The sequence below is a fragment of the Salvelinus fontinalis genome, chromosome 19, assembly GCF_029448725.1.
Source record: "Salvelinus fontinalis isolate EN_2023a chromosome 19, ASM2944872v1, whole genome shotgun sequence".
NCBI classification, from domain to species: domain Eukaryota; kingdom Metazoa; phylum Chordata; class Actinopteri; order Salmoniformes; family Salmonidae; genus Salvelinus; species Salvelinus fontinalis.
This window is the reverse complement of record NC_074683.1, coordinates 8,273,817-8,290,622: the sequence shown is the minus strand read 5'-3', so window position 1 is coordinate 8,290,622 and position 16,806 is coordinate 8,273,817. Positions and strand designations below refer to the sequence as shown.

The 16,806-nt window shown below is 40.6% G+C and overlaps 1 protein-coding gene across 2 annotated transcripts in view; it reads left to right on the top strand.

The window, feature by feature from the left end:
- Positions 1-16,806, top strand: part of b3galt1b (UDP-Gal:betaGlcNAc beta 1,3-galactosyltransferase, polypeptide 1b) — a 124,729-nt gene continuing 107,923 nt past the window's right edge. For both annotated transcript variants that reach the window (XM_055870619.1, XM_055870618.1), the window contains exon 1: positions 1-146. The gene's annotated coding sequence lies outside the window, so the exon portion shown is untranslated. The remainder of the gene's footprint in view (positions 147-16,806) is intronic.

Here is a 16,806-nt window from a genome sequence, read left to right as displayed (position 1 = left end):
GCTGGTCTCTTGTCAATGTGTGAGCTCTAACTCCAGGCACTACGATCTTTTCTCTTCGAGACAAATAGCGTTTCGCTTTAGGATGCTGAAGGCACCGCTCTTGCATCAGGACCAGAAGTCTGAATGGGATGGAGACGATAAAATAGGTAGGCTCAGCTTGCTTGTTTCTGCCGTCTATTGTACTGTTTCAGAGTCACTTTAATCAACTGTTTAGTAGCCTATGCCGGGGATTTGACTCCATGTAAATGAGTTTACCGTAATATTTACACGGTTGCGTTCACGGTCCCAACCAGCTCATATCAGGCTACTGTTCAAATCTTTTTTTATTCAGTCGCGAGGTATTTCCTTAATGAACTCCTAAAAATCCACAGTGTTGCTCTAGCATCTGCGTGTTCCTGTGCCCTCCGCTGGACGCGAGCCCACTGATAATAGATTTAGTATTTCTACTCAATTGTGCAGCACTGGGCAACTCTTGATGGGGGCTATTTTGATAATGACAGTGGACTAGCCTGCTTCAAAATGAACTGCCCCCCCCAAAGTACGCTTCATTTTGGCGATTAGAAACTTGGTGTGAAGAAGTCTTCTAATAATCAAAATAAACGGGCAGGTTGTCTTACTGTATGTAGCCCTGTTCTAGGCACTGTTGTCTATGTGGCATGTAGTGTCTGTGTAGTTTCTTCTGATATCTCTAAAACTCCCGCTGTCCTCTTGGCTGTACAGAGGCATATTCATCTTATAGTACCATCATGTCTGTTATATCTCCCGTCCTATGTCCAACCTCCAGAAAGATGAGAAGACTGAAATAAATACAGGAATGCCTATGGGCCAATGTTAGCCTAGACACAGGTATAGGAGTTACTTAATTTAAAGTGTTACCATAAAGTTACATACTCTGTGTCTGTGTACAATACATTATGGAAATTTGGCTAAATTATATTGCGTTGCAGTTAAGTCATTTTAATAGTGCGTTTATTAAATCGTGCTGTGCCCACGCACATGATGCATCCCATATGGCCATGCATATGATTATGCGTTTAGGCTTACTGTAGCTTAGGAACATGATATATGCCAATTCTCTCTGTATGATTTGTCTGATACTAAAAAGCATAATTGTGATTTGAAACATAACCATGATAATGTGATAGGCAGCATATCAACAATACAAAGGCATAGCCTACACCTCTTCAGTTTGTGTGCTTGATAATACCAATCTAGCACTAGCACAATCTTCTTTTGGCAGAGATTTAGGTGTTTACAGAGAAAATGAAAATGTCAGCCTTTGACTACAATCACTTTCATTTACGTACTTTTGTGCTGCTGTCAAAGAGTTCTGCTCCCTTGCACGTTGAGAGCCTGTAGGACTCTCGTCAGTGCCGTCAATGTGACTGCCTCCTTTCAACAGGCGCTCACAGGCTTACATTCATGTTGAATATGCTGAGTCCTTGGTTTTTGCCTTTTTGACCTCAAATACGTGGTGAATTTGTTTAGCACATCTATTTTATTATATGAGATTCCTCTTGAAGTCTGCAAAGGGGGACTGCTTATATAAATGTTCTCCCTTTGGCTTTTCATCCCTGGCAGTCATGTAGTTGTAGGTCCTGCCTTAACCTTGATGTGGAGTGTGTGGTGTCCAATTTAATTTCAGTTATTGGTTTGGTATCTAACAAATGCTACTGTGCACCTCATCCATCTTCCTTAGAGCTCCACTGTAATAATCTTTGTCCTTGTCATTTTGCACTGATTGGATCACATAATCCCTTTAGCCAAAGCATCAATATAAATCAAAACTCTTGCTCATCCTACCACACATGCACCAATAAAACATGCACATCTGCAGAACATATAGACACAGGTGTGTGAACAAATCCTGGCAGGCACAGGCTCTATCGCATCCCCATTTCTGCCTTATGTCTTATTTACAGCTTTGAATCCAGTTCCTTGACATTGATATATCGATTGCAGCTTCAATAGACGTGGGAGTTAATTTATTCAACTTTTTGCATTGACATACTGTGACATTTGCTGCACCAGGAGGCCAAATGGGGAACCACACAACAATTAATGTGAAATGTATTCCAAGGAATGATTTTCAAAGATGGGTCTGGTTGGGTTCACTACTCCTGCAGAATTTCTAGTGGAAAATATAATGCCAAGGAAATCATTTAAGTGGGTGAATATGAAAATATGCAGCCCTATAATTAAAACAATAGGACTTGGTTTGTCATACATCTATTCAGAACAGATGAAGCCATTTGAAGCAGGTTACCAGTAGGTAAATCTGTTAGATATTTGTTTCATCGCCCAATATCTTTTCATGATATTCTTCATTCCCAAACCAAGGCTTGTATTTGATGAAAGATGGGGGAAAAATAAAATAAGTATTTTTGCAGGAATGGGTGTTTTTGCAGAGCTTTAGTAGAGCTTTAGGAGTTGCCTTTACCTGTTCCCTTTGGGTGGTGCATTATACAGTGGGTAGAATAAGTATTTGATACACTGCCGATTTTGCAGGTTTTCCTACTTACAAAGCATGTAGAGGTCTGTAATTTGTATCATAGGTACACTTCAACTGTGAGAGACGGAATCTAAAACAAAAATCCAGAAAATCACATTGTATGATTTTTAAGTAATTAATTTGCATTTTATTGCATCTGTCATCATGACCTGTCTGATACTATTACATTTGGAATTCAGGCTGCAACACAACAACATGTGGAATAAGTCAAGTGGTATAAATTCAATATATATATATATATATATATATATATATATATATATATAGAAAAGTATGTGGACACCCCTTCAAATTAGTGGATTCGACTATTTCAGCCACACCCGTTATTGACAGGTGTATAAAATCGAGCACAGAGCCATGCAATCTCCATAGAAAAACATTGGCAGTAGAATGGCCTTACTGAAGAGCTGGCATCATAGGATGCCACCTTTCCAACAAGTCAGTTAGTCAAATGTCTCTCCTGCTAGAGCTGCCCCAGGCAACTGTAAGTGCTGTTATTGTGAAGTGGAAAGGTATAGCAGCAACAACGGATCAGCCACGAGGTGGTAGACCACAAAAAACAGTACAGCTGAGTGCTGAAGCGTGTAGCACATCAACATTTTCTGTCCTCGGTTGCAACACTCACTACCGAGTTCCAAACTGCATCTGGAAGCAACGTCAGCACAAGAACTGTTCGTCGGTAACTTCATGAAATGCTTTCTATGGCCTAGTAACCGCACATAAGCCTAAGATCACCATGCACAATGCCAAATGTCGGCTGGAGTGGTGTAAACTCGTTGCCATTGGACTCTGGAGCAGTGGAAACGAGTTCACTGGAGTGATGAATCACAAATCTGGGTTTGGTGGATGCCAGGAGAATGCCACCTGCCCGAATGCATAGTGCCAACTGTAAAGTTTGGTGGAGGAGGAATAATGGTCTGTGGCTGTTTTTCATGGTTCGGGCTAGGCCCCTTAGTTCCAGTGAAGGGAAATCTTAACTCTACAGCATACAATGTAATTCTAGACGGTTCTGTGCTTCCAACTTTGTGGCAACAGTTTGGGAAAGGCCATTTTCTGTTTCAGCATGACAATGCCCTCGTGCACAAAGCGAGGTCCTGCACAGAGCCCTGACCTCAACCCCATCAAACACGTTTGTGATGAATTGAAACGGCGACTGAAAGCCAGGCCTAATTGCCCAACATTAGTGCCCGACCTCACTAATGCTCTTGTGGCTGAATGGGAGGAAGTCCCTGCAGTAATGTTCCAACATCTAGAGGAAAGCCTTCACAGAAGAGTGGAGGCTGTTATAGCAGCAAAGGGGGGACCAACTCCATATTAATGCCCATGATTTTGTAATGTGATGTTCAACGAGCAGGTGTCCATATACTTTTGGTCATGTAGTGTACTTACCGAAGGCACTGTATGTCACTGTTGTGCATCAGATTTTTCACAAGGGGGCACCTTTCTTTCAACAGGCGGCCGTTTAGGAAATTATTGGCAAAATTTGAGTATACAGTGGGGAGAAGAAGTATTTGATACACTGCCGATTTTGCAGGTTTTCCTACTTACAAAGCATGTAGAGGTCTGTAATTGTTATCGTAGGTACACTTCAACTGAGAGAGACGGAATCTAAAACAAAAATCCAGAAAATCACATTGTATGATTTTTAAGTAATTAATTTGCATTTTATTGCATGACATAAGTATTTGATACATCAGAATAGCAGAACTTAATATTTGGTACAGAAACCTTTGTTTGCAATTACAGAGATCATACGTTTCCTGTAGTTCTTGACCAGGTTTGCACTCACTGCAGTGTTTGCACACACTGACCAGAGAATCTTGTTTCTCATGGTTTGTGAGTCCTTAAGGTGCCTTTTGGCAAACTGCAAGCGGGCTCTTGGTCACCTCTCGACCAAGGCCCCTTTCCCCCGATTACTCAGTTTGGCCGGGCAGCCAGCTCTAGGAAGAGTCTTGGTGGTTCCAAACTTCTTCCATTTAAGAATGATGGAGGCCACTTTGTTCTTGGGGACCTTCAATGCTTCAGACATTTTTTGGTACCCTTCCCCAGATCTGTGCCTTGATACAATCCTGTCTTGGAGCTCTACTGTCACACCCTGGTCTGTTTCACCTGTCCTTGTGATTGTCTCCACCCCCTCCAAGTGTCGCTTGTTTTCCCCAGTGTATTTATCCCTGTGTTTCCTGTCTCTCTGTGCCAGTGTATTTATCCCTGTGTTTCCTGTCTCTCAGTGCCAGTTCTTCTTGTATGCTTCCAAGTCAACCAGTGTTTTCCCCGTTCTCCTGCTTTTTGCTATTCTCCTTTTTCTGGTCCTCCCGGTTTTGACCTTTTCCTGTTTCTGGACTCTCTACCTGCCTGCCTGACCATTCTGCCTGCCTTGACCTCAAGTCTGTCTGCCACTCTGTACCTCCTGGACTGGTTTTGACCTTTGCCTGTCCACAACCATTCTCTTGCCTACAACTTTTGGATTATTAAACATCTTAAACTTCAACCATCTTCCTCCTGTGTCTGTATCTGAGTTTCGCCTTGTGTCATGATATCTACAGACAGATCCTTCGACCTAATGGCTTTAATTTTGCTCTGACATGCACTGTCAACTGTGGGACCTTATATAGACAGGTGTGTGCCTTTTCAAATCATGTCCAATCAATTGAATTTACCACAGGTGGACTCCAACCAAGTTGTAGAAACATCTCAAGGATGATCAATGGAAACAGGATGCACCTGAGCTCAATTTCGAGTCTCATGGCAATGTTCTGAATACTTATGTAAATAAGGGATTTCTGTTTTACATGTTTAATAGATTTGCTAAATATTCAAAAAACCTGTTTTCGCTTTGTCATTATAGTGTATAGTGTGTAGATTGATGAGGGACTTAAAAAAAAATCCATTCTAGAATAAGGCTTTAACGTAACAAAATGTGGAAAAGTGAAGGTGTCTGAATACTTTCTGAATGCTCTGTACCTATATCCCCCACTATGCCACAGCTGAGTATTGTTTCAGTAACACATCTTCAGTTGCTTTCATGTTTTTGGTATCCAAACAGAAATATACATTTTGTAATTGTGGCAAATGCTAGAGGGTTGTCTTTTTGGTTTTCCTGATATTGTCGTTTTGATTGTATCATTCGCTAAATTTGATGGCATCATTGTGAACCAACTCTCTATACTCATGTGGCACATTATCACTATACTGATTAGCCCTGGTCTCATGTCTTGAGTCCATAGTTGGACCCAAAATCTGATTAGGAAGTATGCATTGTATCTTCTGATAACATTAGAAATGACTTTTTATCTTATCAGTATGCAGGATAGTATTTTGCATTCTCAGTGTTTCATCTATTTTAAGCAATCTACAATTTCATGGGCAAGTGATTTCACTTTAGATAGAATCCCAGATTTCCAGTTTAGCCTTGTGTGGTACTTTGAATCACTGCACAGAACTGTTTTTAGTCATTTGGATTTCAGTAACGCTATTATTTAATATTTTAGTACATGAAACGTTGAAATGCAAGTATTCATAGGAGATGCCTTATGTAGAGTATGGTGAGAGGTGTTGGAGTACATTTAAGTCTCGCTGTAAGCATCCATCAGTTGGCTCCTGTTCGTATAATATACCCTTTTACTAAGCCATCCAAGTACATGGGACCTCAAGATACGTCTAGGAATTCAGATTTTGATTAAGCAGAGTATGCAGGTTTACAATGTTGAAATGTACCATGCTATGTTACTAACAGGACATGACACAAAAGATTGTTCCAGTATATAAACCCAGGCAATTTACAAGCATAAAAACAAACTGAAAGAAATGTGCTTGAATTGTAGGATTAGTGTCCTACCTTTACTCTATTTACTTATTTACCTCTTTAAGCTGCCCCAATATCTCATCGCAGTGAGAGTGCAATCAATGCTCAGAGAGCTGCATAGTGCTTAAGAGATGGAAAACAATCCCTGTCCCAGCTTCCCGCTCCATTTCGGACACCTCTCTGCTACAATATTGGGCATCGCAAATTTTGGTGGAGGTACGTGTGGATGCAGGAGTTGTCTTAAAATCAAATAAATAACTCTCTGTGCACAGCAAAAACAAGCTCTGAATACTTCCCAGCCTCTAGACAATATCCCAGGCTTACTTGCTCTCAGCTGTTTGTGTGGCTGGCTGGCTACTGCATCCTAGTTTTATGCTCATTCTGTTGTTAGCATTCCAATCCCCCTGCACAGGTCTCATTACTTGTCTCTTCCGTCTTTAACGGAAGGTCTCTGAAGGAAACATTAGCAATCAAATGAAACTCTGGAGCATACACCACAGGTGTTCCTCTCAGTGCATACTGATGAGCTGCTGCTAACTGACTGAAACACTGCACTTGTACACTGCTATCCAAAATGGCAGCAGACAAAGACATGGTGTTGAGTGGGAACTTTGTTGTTAACCAGTAAGTGTTGTATAGGAGAGATGCCAGTTATCATCCATGGAAACGTTTGTCTGGTTGTTTACCTCAACACCGAAGTCAGTAAACAAAGCTTGGAGTAGAAACTCTTTTCCTGGTCCTTATGCTTGAATGTCATCCAAGTTTAGATGTATCATTCTTTTGTAATAAGCCACTGTATATGCTGTTTGAAGCCAAAACATGCAAAACAAAATTATTGAAATGTGTGGCCGCTCCACAAAATGTTTAATATTATGTAGAAACTTAAATCATTGATCATTGTTTATCTTGCTTTGTTTTTCTATGATTTTGCCTATTCACGAATATGATAGACAACCAGTTGTAGAAACTGCATGTATCACTTGCCACCCGTTTATTTAGTAATCACATTTTACACAGAATTATGTATGAACATTTCCTTCCTTCTCCAGTCGATGATAAATATGCAAACGTTCATAAAGAATGGAAGAAATTTCAAAGAAAACAATATGGGAAAGGAGCACTTGCGGAATATTGGTCTGCCTCCCTCCCTGTCCCAGCTGCCTGATAGGAGAAGAGTGGTTCTGAGGCCTCTTGAGAATTTTACTTGATTTCCCTTGTGATCAGGGCATGTTTTCAGTGATTTCACATAGCTTTCCCTTCCATGTAGTCAACTGAACCCATGACCTTGAGATGACGGGAAGTCTAAAGGCAGCCATGAAAAGTAGGGCTAGGAATTGCCATGGACCTCACCATACGATATTATCACGATACTTAGGTGCCGATACAATATTTATTGCGATTCTCACGATTCTATATGTATTGCGATTCTCACTATTCTATATGTATTGCGATTCGATACTGTGATGTTATTGCGATTTGATGTTCCAAACATATTGCTCACTATAAAGTGCATTTGGAAAGTATTCAGACCCCTCGACTTTTCCCCCATTTTGAATAGTTACTTACATAAGTATTTAGATCCTTTGATATGAGACTCGAAATTGAGCTCAGATGCATTCTGTTTCCATTGATCATCCTTGAGATTCTTCTACAACTTGATTGGAGTCCACCTGTGGTATATTCAATTGATTGGAGATGATTTGGAAAGGCACACACCTTTTTATATAAGGTCCCACCGTTGACAGTGTTTATCAGAATAAAAACCAAGCCATGAGGTTGAAGGAATTGTCCATAGAGCTCCGAGACAGGATTGTGTCGAGGCACAGATTAGGGGAAGGGTACCAAAAAATGTCTGCAGTATTGAAAGTCTCCAAGAACACAGTGGCCTCCATCATTCTTAAATGGAAAACGTTTGGAACCACCAAGACTCTTCCTAGAGCTGGCCACCCGGCCAAACTGAGCAATCGGGGGAGAAGGGCCTTAGTCAGAACCCGACGGTCACTCTGACAGAGCTCCAGAGTTCCTCTGTGGAGATGGGGGAACCTCCAGAAGGACAACCATCTCTGCAGCACTCCACCAATCAGGCCTTTATGGTAGAGTGGCCAGACGGAAGCCACTCCTTAGTAGAAGGCACATGACAGCCCGCTTGGAGTTTGCCAAAAGGCATCAAAAGACTCACAGACCAAGAGAAACAAGATTCTCTGGTCTGATGAAACCAAAATTGAACTCTTTGGCCTGAATGTCAAGCATCACATCTGGAGGAAACCTGGCACCTATGATGAAGCATGGTGGTGGCAGAGTCATGATGTGGGGATGTTTTTTAGTGGCAGGGACTGGGAGTCTAGTCAGCATCGAGTAAAAGATGAACAGAGCAAAGTACAGAGAGATCCTTGATGAAAACCTCCTCCAGACCACTCAGGACCTCAGACTGGGGTGAAGGTTCACCTTCCAACAGGACAATGACCCTAAGCACACAGCCAAGACAATGCAGGAGTGGCTTCGGGACAAGTCTCTGAAGGTCCTTGAGTGGCCCAGCCAGAGCCTGGACTTAAGCCTGATCAAACATCTCTGTAGATATCTGAAAATAGCTTTGCAGCAACACTCCCCATCCAACCTTACAGCGCTTGAGAGGATCTGCAGGGAAATAATGGGAGAAACTCCCCAAATACAGTTGTGCCAAGCTTGTAGGGTCGAGGCTGTTATCACTGCTAAAGGTGTGTCAACAAAGTACTGATTAAAGGGATTTGCTTATGTGCTTATGTAATTTCAGTTTTTTATTTTTTAATACATTTGCAAAAAGTTTAAAAAACGTGTTTTTGCTTTGTCATTATGGGGTATTGTGTGTAGATTGATGAAGGAAACAAATAATTTAATACATTTTAGAATAAGGCTGTAATGTAACAAAATGTGGAAAAAGTTAAGGGGTCTGAATACTTTCCGAATTCACTGTATGTCTGCTGCAGAGAGACGAGAAAACGAGTTTTGATCAGTCATGGAATGGAAAGTGCTGAAAACATGTTTGCTCACTATTTAAAAAGAAGATGGAGAACAAGCTCTAGGATAAAAAAAAAATACCTAGCAATTTATTTTTTATCGATACTTGGAGTCAAAGCATCGATATTATAGAATCCAAAATAATATTGCGATATTTAACTGTAGCGATCCCCGTCCGTCCGTCCGTCACTAATGAAAAAACAAATGGACTGTTACAGTGTTGCAACTGTAATATACTACTATAATAACCCCATTTTAGGGGGTTGATGAGAGAAACCCAGATGTTGTTGTTTATGTTCTGTTCTTTCTAGTGGCGTTTTAGACATGCTGCTAGAGCCCTGTGTGTGGAATAAAGGGCTGTGAAAGACAGGATTAGTTTTCTGCAGTGCACTGCACACATAATCATGTAAACCTCAGTCTGCCGCTCGCTGTCTGGCTGTTTAGGATTAAGCTGGGGAATCCAACTGAAGCAGTTTGACTTTTCAGCTCTTCGGCTTTTTGAGCCAGACACCCCATTGGAATAATTGCATTTCCTCCTATTTTCCCCTCAAAAACCTACCTTTTAATATTAAAGTCCTTTTACACTATCAATAATCTTAGTCATATACCGAAATATGCTGAGTTGTATAGCTTATTCGTTGTTTACATTGTAACCGCAAGGACTACAGCAACCTCATCTATATGTCTTCACAATTGATTACGACACTTCAATCGAATGATAAGTATTTCACAAATTAATTTAAAGGTCAATGGTTTGATTATGCATTCATGTCCCTTTTATCTATAACTGATGTCCAGGCAATGATGACAATGACTATAGGAATCTGCTTATAGGAATCTGCATATCAGTCTTGTTATACGGTGTGCCTTTAGACTTACTAACAGAGCCTTGTTGTAATCCCCTCTAGACTCGACTTTCTCTTGCTGACAATCTGTCTCAGTCAGACGAGCAACTTCCCAGCCCTCCCTGTCTGAAAGCTGAATTTAAATCTGATTTATTCTGTCCTTCCGTGCTGTCCTTCTGTGCTTCCGTTTTGAAATGCCTCAAAAGTCAGTTCACCAAAACCTTACTAAATCCAGGCATCTCAAGAGAATAAATATTTTTTAATCCCCAAAAATTGACTTAACATATTATACTGTCAATTTCTTTAGTTCCCCTGTAAACAACCAAAATAAATGTGCATTCTCTACAGTTTAAAGCAATTGAATAACATCGACTTGATTTTTAAATACTCGTCTATAGTGTCGTGCCAGTATATTGATGATAATGGTTTATTTTTGCTGACATGTTTGTCATAGAGCTTCAGAGGAAGTCTATGTGGGATATGAAGGAGAGCAGTAGCTCTGTTGATAGTGTCCTTCTGCTTTGCCTGTTTTAGGTTTTACCTCTTCATCAATACAAAATGATGCTTTCGGCAGTCGTATGCAAACAACTCCACTGTACAATGAACAAAGTAACACAGTCCATTTTGATCTTCCATTGCATAACTGTGCAGAGGACGAGCCAATATATGTAGGATCTTAATTTGATCCCTTTTTTGTTGCTGAGAATTTTCCTGCACTGCAGGAAAGGCAGATGAGTTTTGTGATTTACATAATTTCACTGAATACCGACACAGTTATATTAACAGTATTGCACTTTTCATGTAGCCTATTTTTGGCCAGCTAATGGCCCAACCACCGATCAAGCAACATTATGGACTAAACGTTAAAATTCTGTTGCTGCAGGATTACTTTGCTCTGACAATATAGGTCAAATTAAGATCCTACATCTGTATCACCGCAGGGAACTGGGTTGGCATTTTCAAAGCGGCACTGTACCCACATCTAGAAGTATAGAAATCATTTTTGCAGAGATAGAGCTTCTTTAGTCCCGTGTATTAATCACATAAGTTGTTGCTGATAGTCAGACTGATATCTTCAACCTTTTCTTGAACCCTCTTCCCCACAATAATTGAACCCTTCAACCGAAGAACCATAGTGTATTTTTTATTCTCAGATGATTACAGATGTTGTGTCTTTATATCTTTTGTATTAGAAGTTCACTGTAATGTCAAGAGTTCTCAACAGAAATGTACATGTATTGTACATGTTGTCCATTTTTTGTATGTAATATCAAGACTCTGGATGATTCATATTGACTATACAACTAGAAATATACCATATCACTAACATTTCCCAAAATTGAGATACATGGTTCTTTCATTGAAGGGTTCAGTTGAGCTTATTGGGGTGGTGAATTCTACAAAGAGGTGAGAGCAAATCCCTGAAGGTCAATAGTCCTACAGCTAATAGGTGAATTAAGGTACAGTAAAGTTCATTGGAAATGCTGAAAACCCTTTCCTGCCCCCTCTCTCTGACTTTCCACCGCCTCATAAAAATTGGGCTAGAGTTACAGCCTTCGGAAATTATTCAGACCCTGTGACTTTTTCCAAATTTTGGAAGGTTACAGCCTTATTCTAACATTGATTACATTGTTTAAAAAAACAACAGAAATATCACATTTACATAAGTATTCAGACCCTTTGCTCAGTACTTTGTTGAAGCACCTTTGACAGCGATTACAGCCTTGAGTCTTCTTGAGTATGACGCTACAAACGTGGCACACCTGTATTTGGGGAGTTTCTTCCATTCTTCTCTGCAGATCCTCTCAAGCTCTGCCAGGTTGGATGAGGAGTGTTGCTGCACAGCTATTTCCAGGTCTCTCCAGAGATGTTTGATTGCATTATTTTAGAAGAAAAACTTAATCTAGTGCAGAAGAGTAATTTGTGAAGTCATGGAGTAAATTAGCTCTCTATCTGAGAGGATGGAGTGGTCCAAATGTATTTGGGTCCCCTCTTTTAAACTGCATGCCACTAAAGTTCCAGCAGAGGAAGGGCTCGGCGGACTCACACAGAGCTTAGGTAAATATTGTATACAGCACGCATCAGTGCCCAACTTAACCAGAGAACTTCACTCTTCACACATTTAACATCATCAAATCAACCACTTAGAGTATTTTGACTCACTACTGAAACAGATGATGTGCTTAACTGTCATAAGGCCATTTATTTTTAACCTATTTTGGGCAGTTTTTCTTCTGCTCATGTCATTACATTTTGTGGTGGTATTCTCTAGTCTTCTTTGTGAGATTAGATTCATAAACTGTAGTTTTTGTTCTGGATAGGGTTGCAAAGGGATGGTATAAAACATTCAAAGTTTACCAGTAAACTACCAGAATTGTTCTAACTTATGTAATTTATCACAAGTGATCTAGTGGCCTTTTAGGGTAATTCATATTATCACAGGTGTCTGTAATTATATCTGTCCCTCATAAATTATCATAAATATAAACCATTGGTGTTTAATATGTGGGTTTCAACATGAAATATCCTTAAAAAAAAATTTACACAATAAAAAAAAATGTCCATATGTCTTTGTTATACATATTTTGTCAAGGAATTGGTTGCAGTTGTGTGTAACGATTCTCGTTGGTGGAAGGAGAGGAGGACCAAAATGCAGCGTGGTAAGTGTCCGTCATATTTAATAGAAACTGAACACTACACAAAACAACAACGAGGAAAAAACGAAAATGAAGCAGTTCTGCCAGGTGAACATACACTAAACAGAAAACAATCACCCACAATGGAAAACAGGCTACCTAAGTTTAGCTCCCAATCAGAGACAACGATAGACAGCTGCCTCTGATTGGGAACCACACCAGGCCAAACACAGAAATAGACAACCTAGACGTACAACATAGAATGCCCACCCACATCACACCCTGACCAAACAAAACATAGAAACATACAAAGCAATCTATGGTCAGGGCGTGACATTGTGAAAAAGTAAATAGTTGGAAGAGTTGCAGAGTTAATTGAAATGAATTCCATTGTTGATTAGATACTTTTTTTCATTAATTAGGTTATTTTCTCTTGAACCATATGGTCTAACCACTTGAAACTCATGGACAATATGGACACAATTATGAATACTATATAGCAATATATTTTATACTGTAGTATTTGCAGTTTACTATAGTATAAATACTGTAGTAAAAATTATTTTGTAAATACTATAGTAATTACTGTAGTCTTTTTTTGTGGACTGTGGTATACTGTATCAATCAATCAAATATATTTCTAAAGGCCTTTTTACATCAGCAGATGTCACAAAATGTTTATTCAGAAACCCAGCCTAAAGCTCAAAAGAGCAAGCAATGCAGATGTGGATGCACGGTGGCTAGGAAAAACTTTAGAAATGCAGGAACCTAGGAAGAAACAGAGAGTAACTAGGCACTTCTGGTTGTGCCTGGTGGAGATTACAAGAGTACATGTCCATTAAGGCCAGATCGTTCTTCAAGACGTTCAAACGAGCATAGATGACCAGCAGGTCAAATAATAATCACAGTAGTTATAAAGGGTGCACCTCAGGAGTGAATGTCAGTTGGCTTTTCATAGCCAAGCATTCAGATGTCTAGACAGCAGGTGCGGTAGAAAGAGCGAGAAGGAGCGAGATAGGGAGAGAGAGGGTCAAAACAGCAGGTCTGAGAAAGGGTAGCATGTCCGGTGAACAGGTCAGAGTTCCATAGGTGCAGGCAGAACAGAAGAAACTGGAGCAGTAGCATGACCAGGTGGACTGGGGACGGGGACAGGCAGGAATCATCAGTCCATGTAGTCCTGAGGCATGGTCCTAGGGCTTAGATCCTCCAGGAGGGGAGAGAGAAAGCGAGAGAGAGATGGGAGAATTAGAGGGAGCATACTTAAGATCACACAGGACGCCAGATAAGACAGGAGAATTGTACCAATTAGGACAGACTGACCCTAGCCCCCCGGCACAGACTACTATTGCAGCATAGATACTGGAGGCTGAGACGGGGGTGGGGAGACACTGTGGCCCTATCCGACGATACCCCCAGACAGGGCCAACCAGGCAGGATATTTATTTTGTATTTTTATGTAACCTTAATTTAACTAGGCAAGTCAGTTAAGAACAAATTCTTATTTACAATGACGGCCTAACAAAAGGTAAAAGGCCTCCTGCAGGGACGGGGGCTGGGATTAAAAATAAAAATACTTTTAACAGAAATAGGACAACACACACATCACGACAAGAGAGACAACACAACACTACATGAAGAGAGACCTAAGACAACAACATAGCATGGCAGCAAAACATGGCAATACAGCATGGTAGCAACACAACATGATAACAACATGGTAGCAACACAACATGGCAGCAGCACAACATGGTAGCAGCACAAAACAGGGTACAAACATTATTGGGCACAGACAACAGCACAATGGGCAAGAAGGTAGAGACAACAATACGTCACGCAAAGCAGCCACAACTGTCAGTAAGAGTGTCCATGATTGAGTCTATGAATGAAGAGATGGAGATAGAACTGTCCAGTTGGAGTGTTTGTTGCAGCTCGTTCCAGTCGCTAGCTGCAGCAAACTGAAAAGAGGAGCGACCCAGGGATGTGTGTGCTTTGGGGACCTTTAACAGAATGTGACTGGCAGAATGGGTGTTGTATGTGGAGGATGAGGGCTGCAGTAGATATCTCAGATAGGGGGGAGTGAGGCCTGAGAGAGCTTTATAAATAAGCGTCAACCAGTGGGTCTTGCGACGGGTATGTAGAGATGACCAGTTTATGGAGGAGTATAGAGTGCAGTGATGTGTCCTATAAGGAGCATTGGTGCATAATCTGATGGCCGAATGGTGAAGAACATCTAGCCGCTTGAGAGCACCCTTACCTGCCGATCTATAAATTATGTCTCCGTATTCTAGCAGGCGTGCAGTGGTGGAAAAAGTACTCAATTGTCGTACTTGAGTAAAAGTACCGATACCTTAATAGAAAATTACTCAAGTAAAAGTGAAAGACACCAAGTAAAATACTTCTTGAGTAAAAGTATCTGGTTTTAAATGTACTTAAGTACTGGTGTAAAAATTACTCAATCATCATACTTGAATAAAATAAAAAGTAAAACTAAATGTTATACAGTTTAAGTCGGAAGTTTACATACACCTTAGCCAAATACATTTAAACTCAGTTTTTCACAATTCCTGACATTTAATCCTAGTAAAAATTCCCTGTCTTAAGTTAGTTAGGATCACCACTTTATTTTATGAATGTGAAATGTCAGAATAATAGTAGAGAGATTTATTTCAGCTTTTATTTCTTTCATCACATTCCTAGTGGGTCAGAAGTTTACATTCTGTAACGGTTTTCCTCCTCCTCTTCGGATGAAGAGGAGGAGCAGGGATTAAACCAAAATGCAGCGTCTTGAGTTGACATATTTATTTACAGAAAAGACGAAAACACGAACTTGACTATAAACTAACAAAACAACAAAACGGAGTAGACAAACCTGGACATGCGAACTTACATAAAACGCAGAACTCACGAACAGGGAAAAATAGACTACACAAAATGACGATGTACAAAAACAAACCGAACAGTCCCGTATGGTGCGACAAACACTGACACAGGAGACAACCACCCACAACGAACACTGTGAAACAACCTACCTAAATATGACTCTCAATTAGAGGAACGCCAAACACCTGCCTCTAATTGAGAGCCATACCAGGCAACCCTTAAACCAACATAGAAACAGACAACATAGAATGCCCACCCAAACTCACGTCCTGACCAACTAACACATACAACAAACTAACAGAAATAGGTCAGGAACGTGACACATACACTCAATTAGTATTTGGTAGCATTGCCTTTAAATTGTTTAACTTGGGTCAAATGTTTCGGGTAGGCTTCCACAAGCTTCCCATAATAAGTTGAGTGAATTATGAACCATTCCTCCTGACAGAGCTGGTGTAACTGAGGCAGGTTTGTAGGCCTCCTTGCTCGCACACACTTTTTCAGTTCTGCCCACACATTTTCTATAGGATTGACGTCAGGGTAAAGTGATGGCCACTCCAATACCTTGACTTTGTTGTCCTTAAGCCATTTTGCCACAACTTTGGAAGTATGCTTGGTGTCATTGTCCATTTGGAAGACCCATTTGCGACCAAATTTTAACTTCCTGACTGATGTCTTGAGATGTTGCTTCAATATATCCACATAATTTTCCTCCCTCATGAGCCATCTATTTTGTGAAGTACACCAGTCCCTCCTGCAGCAAAGCACCCCCACAACATGATTCTGCCACCCCCGTGCTTCACATTTGGGATGGTGTTCTTCGGCTTGCACGCATCCCCCTTCTTCCTCCAAACATAACGATGGTCATTATGGCCAAACAGTTCTATTTTTGTTTCATCAGACCAGAGGACATTTCTCCAAAAACTACGATCTTTGTCCCCATGTGCCGTTGCAAACCGTAGTCTGGCTTTTTTTATGGCGGTTTTGGAGCAGTGGCTTCTTTCTTGCTGAGCAGCCTTTCAAGTTATGTCAATATAGGGCTCGTTTTACTGTGGATATAGATACTTTTGTACCTGTTTCCTCCAGCGTCTTTACAAGGTCCTTTGCGGTTGTTCTGGGATTGATTTACACTTTTCG